Here is a 12828-nt window from a genome sequence, read left to right on the forward strand (position 1 = left end):
CGTTAGCTGGAACATAGACGCCAAAGTAGCAAGCGCATCCGCCATTTGATTTTCCTCGCGGGGAACATGATGGAAGGAGATCTCATCAAAGGTCTTAGCCAATTCCTTGATATAGGCTTTGTAGGGTATCAGCTTGGGATCTCTAGTTTCCCATTCCCCTCTCAGCTGATGGATTACCAACGCTGAGTCGCCGTACACCTTGAGTAGTTTGACATTGGAGTCAATCGCTGCCTGGACGGCCAGGGCACATGCTTCATATTCGGCCATGTTGTTGGTGCAGTCAAATCCTAACCTGGCTGTGAAAGGTACGCATTGATTGTCCGGAGAGACCAATACTGCTCCAACGCCATGGCCTAGAACATTCGACGCTCCGTCAAACCATACGGTCCATTTGTCCCGATCTTCGTCCAATTTTTCCTCAAACAAGGCCATGATGTCCTCATCCGGGAATTCGGGATGCATGGGCTGATAGTCGTTAAGAGGCTGCTGAGCCAAATAATCAGCCAAGGCGCTTCCTTTTATCGCCTTTTGGGTGACGTAAACTATATCAAACTCGGATAGTAGGACTTGCCACCGGGCGATTCGTCCTGTGAGAGCTGGCTTTTCAAAGATGTACTTGACCGGGTCCATCTTGGATATCAACCAGGTAGTATGGCTCAGCATGTACTGCCTTAGGCGATGGGATGCCCATACTAAAGCACAACACGTTCTTTCGAGCAAAGAGTAATTCATTTCACAGGCCGTGAACTTCTTACTCAGGTAGTAGACAACGCGTTCTTTCTTTCCGGATTCGTCATGTTGCCCCAGCATACACCCCATTGACTCGTCCAAGATTGTCATGTACAAGATGAGAGGCCTTCCAGGTACTGGTGGCATAAGCACAGGGGGATTCATGAGGCATTTCTTGATCCTTCCGAAAGCCTCTTGGCAACCCTCATTCCAGCGGTCAGTTTGGTTTTTGCGTAAGAGTTTGAACAACGGCTCACAAATGGCGGTGAGTTGCGATATGAATCTGGCAATATAATTCAAGCGTCCCAGGAAACCTCAGACTTGCCTCTCTGTACGGGGTTCCGGCATCTCAAGGATAGCCTTCACCTTTTCGGGGTCTACCTCTATCCCTTTCTGGCTTACAATGAAACCAAGCAATTTCCCTGATTTGACCCCAAAGGTACACTTGGCGGGGTTCAACCTTAATTGATATTTCTTAAGCCTTTCGAACAACTTCCGCAGGTTGACAAGGTGTTCTTCCTCGGATTTAGATTTAGCAATTATGTCGTCCACGTAGACCTCGATCTCTTGGTGCATCATATCATGGAACAAAGCTACCATGGCCCGTTGATAAGTTGCCCCGGCATTCTTGAGTCCAAAGGAAATCACCTTGTAATAGAATGTTCCCCACAGGGTGACGAAGATAGTCTTTTCCATATCCTCTGGCGCCATCTTTATCTGATTGTAACCGGAGAAACCATCCATGAAGGAAAATAAAGCGAAATTGGACGTATTATCTACGAGGATATCGATGTGTGGTAAAGGAAAGTTGTCCTTGGGACTGGCCCGATTCAGGTCCCGATAATCCACACACATTCGTACTTTCCCATCCTTCTTAGGGACCGGTACAATGTTGGCAACCCATTATGGGTGTTAGTGCTTAGCTCTACTGAGTGTTTAAAAGATTGGCTAAGATTTTGTTAAAACATAAGCACTTAGACAATGAAGGAAAGCTGGAGTTTCTGCACATGATGTCCAACGTTATGTCAAGGAATCAGATCGGGCTGCACAATGCACAAGGCAAGATAAAATGTCAAATGAAGAATTGAAGCTGCAGGATCCACGATGTCGGATACAATGTCCTGACATCCTGCCCGAAAATACTGGACACATAAATCTGTTATATCTTTAACAGATTGTGCAGGATCCACGATGTCGGACACGATGTCCTGACATCCGGCCCGAAAATACTGGACACATAAATCTGTTATATCTTTAACAGATTATTGTGCAGTTAGCAACAAATTTGGTGATCTATCTTTAGGAACGAATTAAAAGATAATTAAAGTTCGAATTTCAAACTTGAATAGTTCGTTCAGGGATTAAAGATTAAAGATAAAAACTGAAAGATCAAACTTGATCTTTTAGATCTCTAAGTGCAGATTTTCAGGAAAGTGATAGATCTCATCCAGCTCAACTAGTTGCAGCCCAGAAACGCACACTGCTATATAAACATGAAGGCTGCACGAGTTCTGCACCAAGTCCGGGATTGAAGAGTTATTTTGTGAGTTTTGGGACTTGAGTCTTTTGTGAGCCACCTTGATGTTACTCTAACATCAAGTGTTGGACCTGAGTGTGTAGAGTTGATCTCTAGTTTGTGTAGAGTTGATCTCTAGTTTGTGTAGAGTTGATCTCTATTGTTCAGAGAGCAATCTCTGGTGTGTATTTGATTTGATTGTAAACACGGGAGTGTGATTGAGAGGGAGTGAGCGGGGTTTCTCATATCTAAGAGTGGCTCTTAAAAGAGATCGCACGGGTAGTGGTTAGGTGAGAAGGTTGTAAACAGTGGCTGTTAGACCTTGAACTAACACTATTTTAGTGGATTTCCTCCCTGGCTTGGTAGCCCCCAGATGTAGGTGAGGTTGCACCGAACTGGGTTAACAATTCTCTTGTGTTATCTTCTTGTTTAAACTGTACACACAGTCAACTATAATCTGCATGTTCTGAAGCGTGATGTCGTGACATCCTGTACGACATCTGTCCCCAGTATCAGAATTTCAATTGGTATCAGAGCAGGCACTCGAAATCACTGAGTGAGATCTAGGGAGATAAATTCTGATGAACATGGAGAAAGAAGGCGGACCAGTGAACAGACCACCAATTCTGGATGGGACCAACTATGAATACTGGAAAGCAAGGATGGTGGCCTTTCTCAAATCACTGGATAGCAGAACCTGGAAAGCTGTCATCAAAGGCTGGGAACATCCCAAGATGCTGGACACAGAAGGAAAGCCCACTGATGAATTGAAGCCAGAAGAAGACTGGACTAAAGAAGAAGACGAATTGGCACTTGGAAATTCCAAAGCTTTGAATGCTCTATTCAATGGAGTTGACAAGAATATCTTCAGACTGATCAACACATGTACAGTGGCCAAGGATGCTTGGGAGATCCTGAAAACCACTCATGAAGGAACCTCCAAAGTGAAGATGTCCAGATTGCAACTATTGGCCACAAAATTCGAAAATCTGAAGATGAAGGAGGAAGAATGTATTCATGACTTCCACATGAACATTCTTGAAATTGCCAATGCTTGCACTGCCTTGGGAGAGAGGATGACAGATGAAAAGCTGGTGAGAAAGATCCTCAGATCCTTGCCTAAGAGATTTGACATGAAAGTCACTGCAATAGAGGAGGCCCAAGACATTTGCAACATGAGAGTAGATGAACTCATTGGTTCCCTTCAAACCTTTGAGCTAGGACTCTCGGATAGGGCTGAAAAGAAGAGCAAGAATCTGGCTTTCGTTTCCAATGATGAAGGAGAAGAAGATGAGTATGACCTGGACACTGATGAAGGTCTGACTAACGCAGTTGTGCTCCTTGGAAAACAGTTCAACAAAGTGATGAACAGAATGGACAGGAGGCAGAAACCACATGTCCAGAACATCCCTTTCGACATCAGGAAAGGCAGTAAATACCAGAAAAGGTCAGATGAACAGCCCAGTCACAGCAAAGGAATTCAATGCCATGGGTGTGAAGGCTATGGACACATCATAGCTGAATGTCCCACTCATCTCAAGAAGCAGAGGAAAGGACTTTCTGTATGTCGATCTGATACAGAGAGTGATTCTGACAGAGATGTGAATGCACTCACTGGGAGATTTGAATCTGCTGAAGATTCAAGTGATACAGACAGTGAAATCACTTTTGATGAGCTTGCTACATCCTATAGAGAACTATGCATCAAAAGTGAGAAGATTCTTCAGCAAGAAGCACAACTGAAGAAGGTCATTGCAAATCTGGAGGCTGAAAAGGAGGCACATGAAGAGGAGATCTCTGAGCTTAAAGGAGAAGTTGGTTTTCTGAACTCTAAACTGGAAAACATGACAAAATCAATAAAGATGCTGAATAAAGGCTCAGATACGCTTGATGAGGTGCTGCAGCTTGGAAAGAATGTTGGAAACCAGAGAGGACTTGGATTTAATCCTAAGTCTGCTGGCAGAACAACCATGACAGAATTTGTTCCTGCCAAAAACAGCACTGGAGCCACGATGTCACAACATCGGTCTCGACATCATGGAACGCAGCAGAAAAGGAGCAAAAGAAAGAAGTGGAGGTGTCACTACTGTGGCAAGTATGGTCACATAAAGCCCTTTTGCTATCATTTACATGGCCATCCACATCATGGAACTCAAAGTAGCAGCAGTGGAAGGAAGATGATGTGGGTTCCAAAACACAAGACTGTTAGTCTTGTTGCTCATACTTCACTTAGAGCATCAGCTAAAGAAGATTGGTACCTAGATAGCGGCTGTTCCAGACACATGACAGGAGTCAAAGAATTCCTGGTGAACATTGAACCTTGCTCCACTAGCTATGTGACATTTGGAGATGGTTCTAAAGGAAAGATCACTGGAATGGGAAAGCTAGTCCACAATGGACTTCCTAGTCTGGACAAAGTACTGCTGGTGAAGGGACTGACTGCAAACTTGATCAGCATCAGTCAGCTGTGTGATGAAGGATTCAATGTAAACTTCACAAAGTCAGAATGCTTAGTGACAAATGAGAAGTGTGAAGTTCTAATGAAGGGCAGCAGATCAAAGGACAACTGCTACCTATGGACACCTCAAGAAACCAGTTACTCCTCCACATGTCTATCCTCCAAAGAAGATGAAGTCAGAATATGGCATCAAAGATTTGGACATCTGCACTTAAGAGGCATGAAGAAAATCATTGACAAAGGTGCTGTTAGAGGCATTCCCAATCTGAAAATAGAAGAAGGCAGAATCTGTGGTGAATGTCAGATTGGAAAGCAAGTCAAGATGTCCCACCAGAAGCTTCAACATCAGACCACTTCCAGGGTGCTGGAACTACTTCACATGGACTTGATGGGGCCTATGCAAGATGAAAGCCTTGGAGGAAAGAGGTATGCCTATGTGGTTGTGGACGATTTCTCCAGATTTACCTGGGTCAACTTTATCAGAGAAAAATCAGACACCTTTAGAGTATTCAATTCCAGAACCAGAACTGTGATGGAATCCATCAATGTGGTTGTTGATGATCTAACTCCAGCAAGAAAGAAGGATGTCGAAGAAGATGTCAGAACATCGGGAGACAATGTAGCAGATGCAGCTAAAAGTGGAGAAAATGCAGAAAACTCTGATTCTGCTACAGATGAATCAAACATCAACCAACCTGACAAGAGACCCTCCATTAGAATCCAGAAGATGCACCCCAAGGAGCTGATTATAGGAGATCCAAACAGAGGAGTCACTACAAGATCAAGGGAGATTGAGATTGTCTCCAACTCATGTTTTGTCTCCAAAATTGAGCCCAAGAATGTGAAAGAGGCACTGACTGATGAGTTCTGGATCAATGCTATGCAAGAAGAATTGGAGCAATTCAAAAGGAATGAAGTCTGGGAGCTAGTTCCGAGACCCGAGGGAACTAATGTGATTGGCACCAAGTGGATCTTCAAGAACAAAACCAATGAAGAAGGTGTTATAACCAGAAACAAGGCCAGACTTGTTGCTCAAGGCTACACTCAGATTGAAGGTGTAGACTTTGATGAAACTTTCGCTCCTGTTGCTAGACTTGAATCCATCAGATTGTTACTTGGTGTAGCTTGCATTCTCAAATTCAAGTTGTACCAGATGGATGTGAAGAGCGCGTTTCTGAATGGATACCTGAATGAAGAAGCCTATGTGGAGCAGCCAAAGGGATTTGTAGATCCAACTCATTCAGATCATGTATACAGGCTCAAGAAGGCTCTCTATGGATTGAAGCAAGCTCCAAGAGCTTGGTATGAAAGGCTAACAGAGTTCCTTACTCAGCAAGGGTATAGGAAGGGAGGAATTGACAAGACTCTCTTTGTCAAGCAAGATGCTGAAAACTTGATGATAGCACAGATATATGTTGATGACATTGTGTTTGGAGGGATGTCGAATGAGATGCTTCGACATTTTGTTCAACAGATGCAATCTGAATTTGAGATGAGTCTTGTTGGAGAGCTGACTTATTTTCTGGGACTCCAAGTGAAGCAGATGGAAGAGTCCATATTCCTCTCACAAAGCAAGTATGCAAAGAACATTGTCAAGAAGTTTGGGATGGAAAATGCCAGCCATAAAAGAACACCTGCACCTACTCACTTGAAGCTGACAAAAGATGAAGCTGGCACCAGTGTTGATCAAAGTCTGTACAGAAGCATGATTGGGAGCTTACTATATTTAACAACTAGCAGACCCGACATCACCTATGCAGTAGGTGTTTGTGCAAGATATCAAGCCAATCCTAAGATAAGTCACTTGACTCAAGTAAAGAGAATCCTGAAATATGTAAATGGCACCAGTGACTATGGGATTATGTACTGTCGTTGTTCAGATTCAATGCTGGTTGGGTATTGTGATGCTGATTGGGCTGGAAGTGCAGATGACAGAAAAAGCACTTCTGGTGGATGTTTCTATTTGGGAACCAATCTTATTTCCTGGTTCAGCAAGAAGCAGAACTGTGTGTCCCTATCTACCGCAGAAGCAGAGTATATTGCAGCAGGAAGCAGCTGTTCACAACTAGTTTGGATGAAGCAGGTGCTCAAAGAGTACAATGTCGAACAAGATGTCATGACATTATACTGTGACAACTTGAGTGCTATTAATATTTCTAAAAATCCTGTGCAACACAGCAGAACCAAGCACATTGACATTAGACATCACTATATTAGAGAGCTTGTTGATGATAAAGTTATCACACTGGAGCATGTTGACACTGAGGAACAAATAGCAGATATTTTCACAAAGGCATTGGATGCAAAACAGTTTGAAAAACTGAGGGGCAAGCTGGGCATTTGTCTGCTAGAGGAATTGTAGCAACTACTGATATCTGAACGTGCCCAAACGAATCACTTAACATTAATAGCACGTTCACTACTGAACCAAAGCAAATTCGACCGTTGCTTCACACGTCCCTCTACATTCCTCATTCAAACTTATATTTTCGTGTTAATCTCGTTTTCTGCATTCCCCAACAGCTCTCAGAAATTTACGAAATCATTCCAAACGCTCTGCTTTTCCATGGCTACCTCACCAAAAGAAACTTCAGCTCCTGGTTCACCCTCTGTACCATCATCTCCGCACCAGGAACAACCAGAATTCAACATCCAACCCATACAAATAATTCCTGGTCAAGCTTCTGTCCCTGAGAAACTGGTTCCCAGAAGACAACAGGGAGTGAAGATTGCTGAAAACCCTAGCCTTGCAACAAGTCCTAGGGAAGTAGACACGGAGATGGACAAGAAAATCCGCAGTATTGTGAGTAGCATTTTGAATGACGCCTCTGTTCCTGATGCTGAGAAAGATGTTCCAACATCCTCCACCCCAGATGTTGCTGTCCCTGAAGCTGATGAAGATGTCCCAACATCTTCCACCCCGAATGTTTCTGTGCCTGATGTTGAGAAAGATGTTCCAACATCTTCCGGCCCAAATGCTGAAGTACTCTCTTCCCCCAGCAAAGAGAGATCAACAGAGGAAGATGATCAAGCCACAGAGGAGACCCCTGCACCACGGGCACCAGAACCTGCTCCAGGTGACCTCATTGACCTAGAAGAGGTAGAATCTGATGAGGAACCCATTGCCAACAAATTGGCACCTGGCATTGCGGAAAGACTACAAAGCAGAAAAGGAAAAACCCCCATTAAGAGGTCTGGACGAATCAAGACTATGGCCCAGAAGAAAAGCACTCCAATCACTCCTACCTCATCCAGAAGGAGCAAAGTTGCAATCCCCTCCAAGAAGAGGAAAGAAATTTCCTCATCTGATTCTGATGATGATGTCGAACTAGATGTCTCGACATCAAAGAGGGCCAAGAAATCTGGGAAGAAGGTGCCTGGAAATGTCCCTGATGCACCATTGGACAACATTTCATTCCACTCCATTGGCAATGTTGAAAGGTGGAAATTTGTATATCAACGAAGGCTTGCCTTGGAAAGAGAACTGGGAAGAGCTGCCTTGGATTGCAAGGAGATCATGGACCTCATCACGGCTGCTGGACTGCTGAAGACTGTCACCAAGTTGGGAGATTGCTATGAAAGTCTAGTAAGGGAATTCATTGTCAACATTCCCTCTGACATAACAAACAGAAAAAGTGATGAGTATCAAAGAGTGTTTGTCAGAGGAAAGTGTGTTAGATTCTCCCCTGCTGTGATCAACAAATACCTGGGCAGACCAACTGAAGGAGTGGTGGATATTGATGTTTCTGAGCATCAGATTGCCAAGGAAATCACTGCCAAACGAGTCCAGCATTGGCCAAAGAAAGGGAAGCTTTCTGCAGTGAAGCTGAGTGTGAAGTATGCAATTCTGCATAGGATTGGCGCTGCAAACTGGGTACCCACCAATCATACTTCCACTGTTGCCACAGGTTTGGGTAAATTTCTGTATGCTGTTGGAACCAAGTCCAAATTTAATTTTGGAAACTATATTTTTGATCAAACTGTTAAGCATTCAGAATCATTTGCTGTCAAATTACCCATTGCCTTCCCAACTGTATTGTGTGGCATTATGTTGAGTCAACACCCCAATATTTTAAACTACACTGACTCTGTGATGAAGAGAGAATCTCCTCTATCCCTGCATTACAAATTGTTTGAGGGGACACATGTCCCAGACATTGTCTCGACATCAGGGAAAGATGCTTCAGGTGCTGTGTCCAAGGATGCCTTGATTGCTGAACTCAAGGACACATGCAAGGTGCTGGAAGCAACCATCAAAGCCACCACAGAGAAGAAGATGGAGCTAGAACGGCTGATCAAAAGGCTCTCAGAAAGTGGCATTGATGATGGTGAAGCAGCCGAGGAAGAAGAAGCAGCTGAGCAAGAAGAAGAAGAAGCTGAGGAAGAAGAAGAAGAAGCCGATGACGAAGAGGATACAGAATCCGATGATGATGATTCTGAAGCCACCCCATGATCATCAGACCTTTATATTTTTTTACTTTTACTAGCAAAAGGGGCATGTCCCTTGAACAATTACTAGTTATTGGTCTGTAATATTTGCACCTTAAGTTCATGCATTCTACTTTTGTCAAATTCTGTCTAAAAAGGGGGAGTAATAGTATTATGCTTGCTATTATGCATGATTTTGAGCAGTAGGATACTATGTATGCAATAGTCGTATTATGCATGATTGATACGATGTATGGCAGTAGGAAACGATGTATGCATGATTCATGATTTTGAGGGGGAGTTGTATGAATATGATCTTGAGGGGGAGACTGCTGCTGCTGAGGATGACTGATGTAAGCTACTAGAAGCTGATAGAAGATGCTGCAGTAAGAGCATGAAGACAGGGGGAGCAGAAAGCTGATGTCACAAGAGATGTCTTGACATCCTGGAAAGACTAGTAGCTGATAGAAGATGCTGCAGTAAGCATGAAGACAGGGGGAGCAGAAGCAGAAAGCTGATGTCACGGGAGATGTCCTGACATCCTGGAGAAGACTTGTAGATTTGCAACTTGAAGAATTTCCGCTGTGCTTGATTACTCTGATAATGGAAGTTGCTGATCCCACTTGCATAACTGCTCGAACCTGCTCAAGAAGTGTCTAAGTATGTTTTAGACAAAATTTGCCAAAGGGGGAGATTGTTAGTGCTTAGCTCTACTGAGTGTTTAAAAGATTGGCTAAGATTTTGTTAAAACATAAGCACTTAGACAATGAAGGAAAGCTGGAGTTGCTGCACATGATGTCCAACGTTATGTCAAGGAATCAGATCGGGCTGCACAATGCACAAGGCAAGATAAAATGTCAAATGAAGAATTGAAGCTGCAGGATCCACGATGTCGGATACAATGTCCTGACATCCTGCCTGAAAATACTGGACACATAAATCTGTTATATCTTTAACAGATTGTGCAGGATCCACGATGTCGGACACGATGTCCTGACATCCGGCCCGAAAATACTGGACACATAAATCTGTTATATCTTTAACAGATTATTGTGCAGTTAGCAACAGATTTGGTGATCTATCTTTAGGAACGAATTAAAAGATAATTAAAGTTCGAATTTCAAACTTGAATAGTTCGTTCAGGGATTAAAGATTAAAGATAAAAACTGAAAGATCAAACTTGATCTTTTAGATCTCTAAGTGCAGATTTTCAGGAAAGTGATAGATCTCATCCAGCTCAACTAGTTGCAGCCCAGAAACGCACACTGCTATATAAACATGAAGGCTGCACGAGTTCTGCACCAAGTCCGGGATTGAAGAGTTATTTTGTGAGTTTTGGGACTTGAGTCTTTTGTGAGCCACCTTGATGTTACTCTAACATCAAGTGTTGGACCTGAGTGTGTAGAGTTGATCTCTAGTTTGTGTAGAGTTGATCTCTAGTTTGTGTAGAGTTGATCTCTATTGTTCAGAGAGCAATCTCTGGTGTGTATTTGATTTGATTGTAAACACGGGAGTGTGATTGAGAGGGAGTGAGCGGGGTTTCTCATATCTAAGAGTGGCTCTTAGGTAGAGATCGCACGGGTAGTGGTTAGGTGAGAAGGTTGTAAACAGTGGCTGTTAGACCTTGAACTAACACTATTTTAGTGGATTTCCTCCCTGGCTTGGTAGCCCCCAGATGTAGGTGAGGTTGCACCGAACTGGGTTAACAATTCTCTTGTGTTATCTTCTTGTTTAAACTGTACACACAGTCAACTATAATCTGCATGTTCTGAAGCGTGATGTCGTGACATCCTGTACGACATCTGTCCCCAGTATCAGAATTTCACTGGGTACCGAGCGACGGCCAGAAAACCAGCGTCAAATTGCTTCTTCACTTCTTCTTTTATCTTCAAGGATGTTTCGGGCTTCATCCTTCTCAGTTTCTGCTTTACCGGGGAACACTCGGGATTTAGAGGTAATCGGCGCTGTACAATGTCAGAGCTCAAACCGGGCATATCTTGGTATGACCAAGCAAAGATGTCTTGGTAGTCTCTTAGCAGGGTTATTAATTCTTCACGGATAGGTGCGGTAATACCTGTGCCTATCTTTACTTCCCTTTTTCCACTGCCAATTCCCAAGTCTAGTAGTTCTGTTTCTTCTTGATGAGGCCCCATTTCGTGGTCCTCATGGGCGACTATCCTTTCTAATTCCGGGGGAAGTCCCACATCCTCGTTCCCTTCATCTTCCGTTTGATTCATTTCTTGCTCGAAGTTGATAGGCGGGTCCCAGGTATTAGTACCTTCGAGGGACTCGTCATCGGATTTGCCGTTTTAAAAATAAAGAAGTAAACATGCAAATGGATGAGAATGGGTAGAGACGTAGGAACAGATGAAGAAAGATCCTTGTATTATAAATTCAAAAACAAAAGACACAAAGCCTTAACAAAAGAAAACTCTAAAGCCTAGGCCCAACTATAGAGCTTTTAAAACTGTAAAGGTTTACATTATGCTCATCGCATAAATGCCGGGGCGTTCTTCCACTCGCCAATTTCCCAGCTGGAAATCAGGAGGGCATGGTCGTACCAAATCCAATGTACTCGGAACATCATCTTCGTATATCGCGACCACTTGACCTTCGTCCCCCAGACCCGCGCTTATAAAGCTCCTACTTATGTGGCAGGGTGGGCTTCCTTCACCTTCTTGTCTCAACCACGAGCTTTGACTACCGCTCTTCCTTCCCGCGATGCTTCTCTTTATATCTGCCTGAGTGGGCTTATAGCCTAACCCATACTTCCCACGATTTCCTTTGGCATTTATCAGGCTAGTTATGCCGCCGTTGTCTTTGCCTAAACCCATTTCGGGTTCGTAACCGTTCCCCAACATAACTCGGGCCATCATTACTGCTGCATCGGACAGGCAAGCTTGCCCAGAGAAGGAAACCAAGGAGGAAATGCTTACCACCTCGAAAGACTAGAAAGCAGTTTCTAATGACTCCTCTGCGGCCTCCACATAAGGCATAGAGGATGGGCAGCTCACCAAGATGTCTTCCTCGCCTGATACGATGACCAGATGCCCTTCCACTACGAATTTCAACTTTTGGTGGAGTGTAGAGGGAACAACTCCCACTGAGTGGATCCACGGACGCCCCAACAGACAGCTGTAGGGGGGGGGTTAATATCCATTATTTGGAAGGTAACTTGACAGGTGTGAGGGCCTATCTGTACTGGGAGATCGATCTCTCCCCTAACCTCTCGGCGGGTGTCGTCGAAGGCACGAACCACCATTGAACTCGGCTTTAGGTGGGAAGCATTGAATGGTAATTTCTCCAAAGTGCTCTTAGGCATCACGTTTAAACTGGAACCATTATCGATGAGCACCTTGGCTACGATATGGTCCATACACTTGACTGATACGTGCAAAGCTTTATTATGCCCTCTCCCCTCGGCGGGGATTTCTTCTTCGGTGAAGGCGAGATAGTTGTTGGCAGTGATATTATTGACCAGCCCTCCGAAACCTTCTACCGAGATATCTTGGGCCACGTGGGCCTCGTTCAGAACTTTTACTAGCAGAGCCCGATGAGGCTCGGAGCTCATGAGTAACTCCAACAGCGAGACCCTGGCCGGGGTTTTGTTGAGCTGCTCGATAACCTTTAATTCGCTCTGCTGAATTATACGGAGGAACTCGCTGGCTTCCTCTAGCGACACCTCCTTTTTACCATC

The sequence above is a fragment of the Glycine soja genome, chromosome 4 (genome assembly GCF_004193775.1).
Source record: "Glycine soja cultivar W05 chromosome 4, ASM419377v2, whole genome shotgun sequence".
In the NCBI taxonomy this organism is placed as follows: Eukaryota; Viridiplantae; Streptophyta; class Magnoliopsida; order Fabales; family Fabaceae; genus Glycine; species Glycine soja.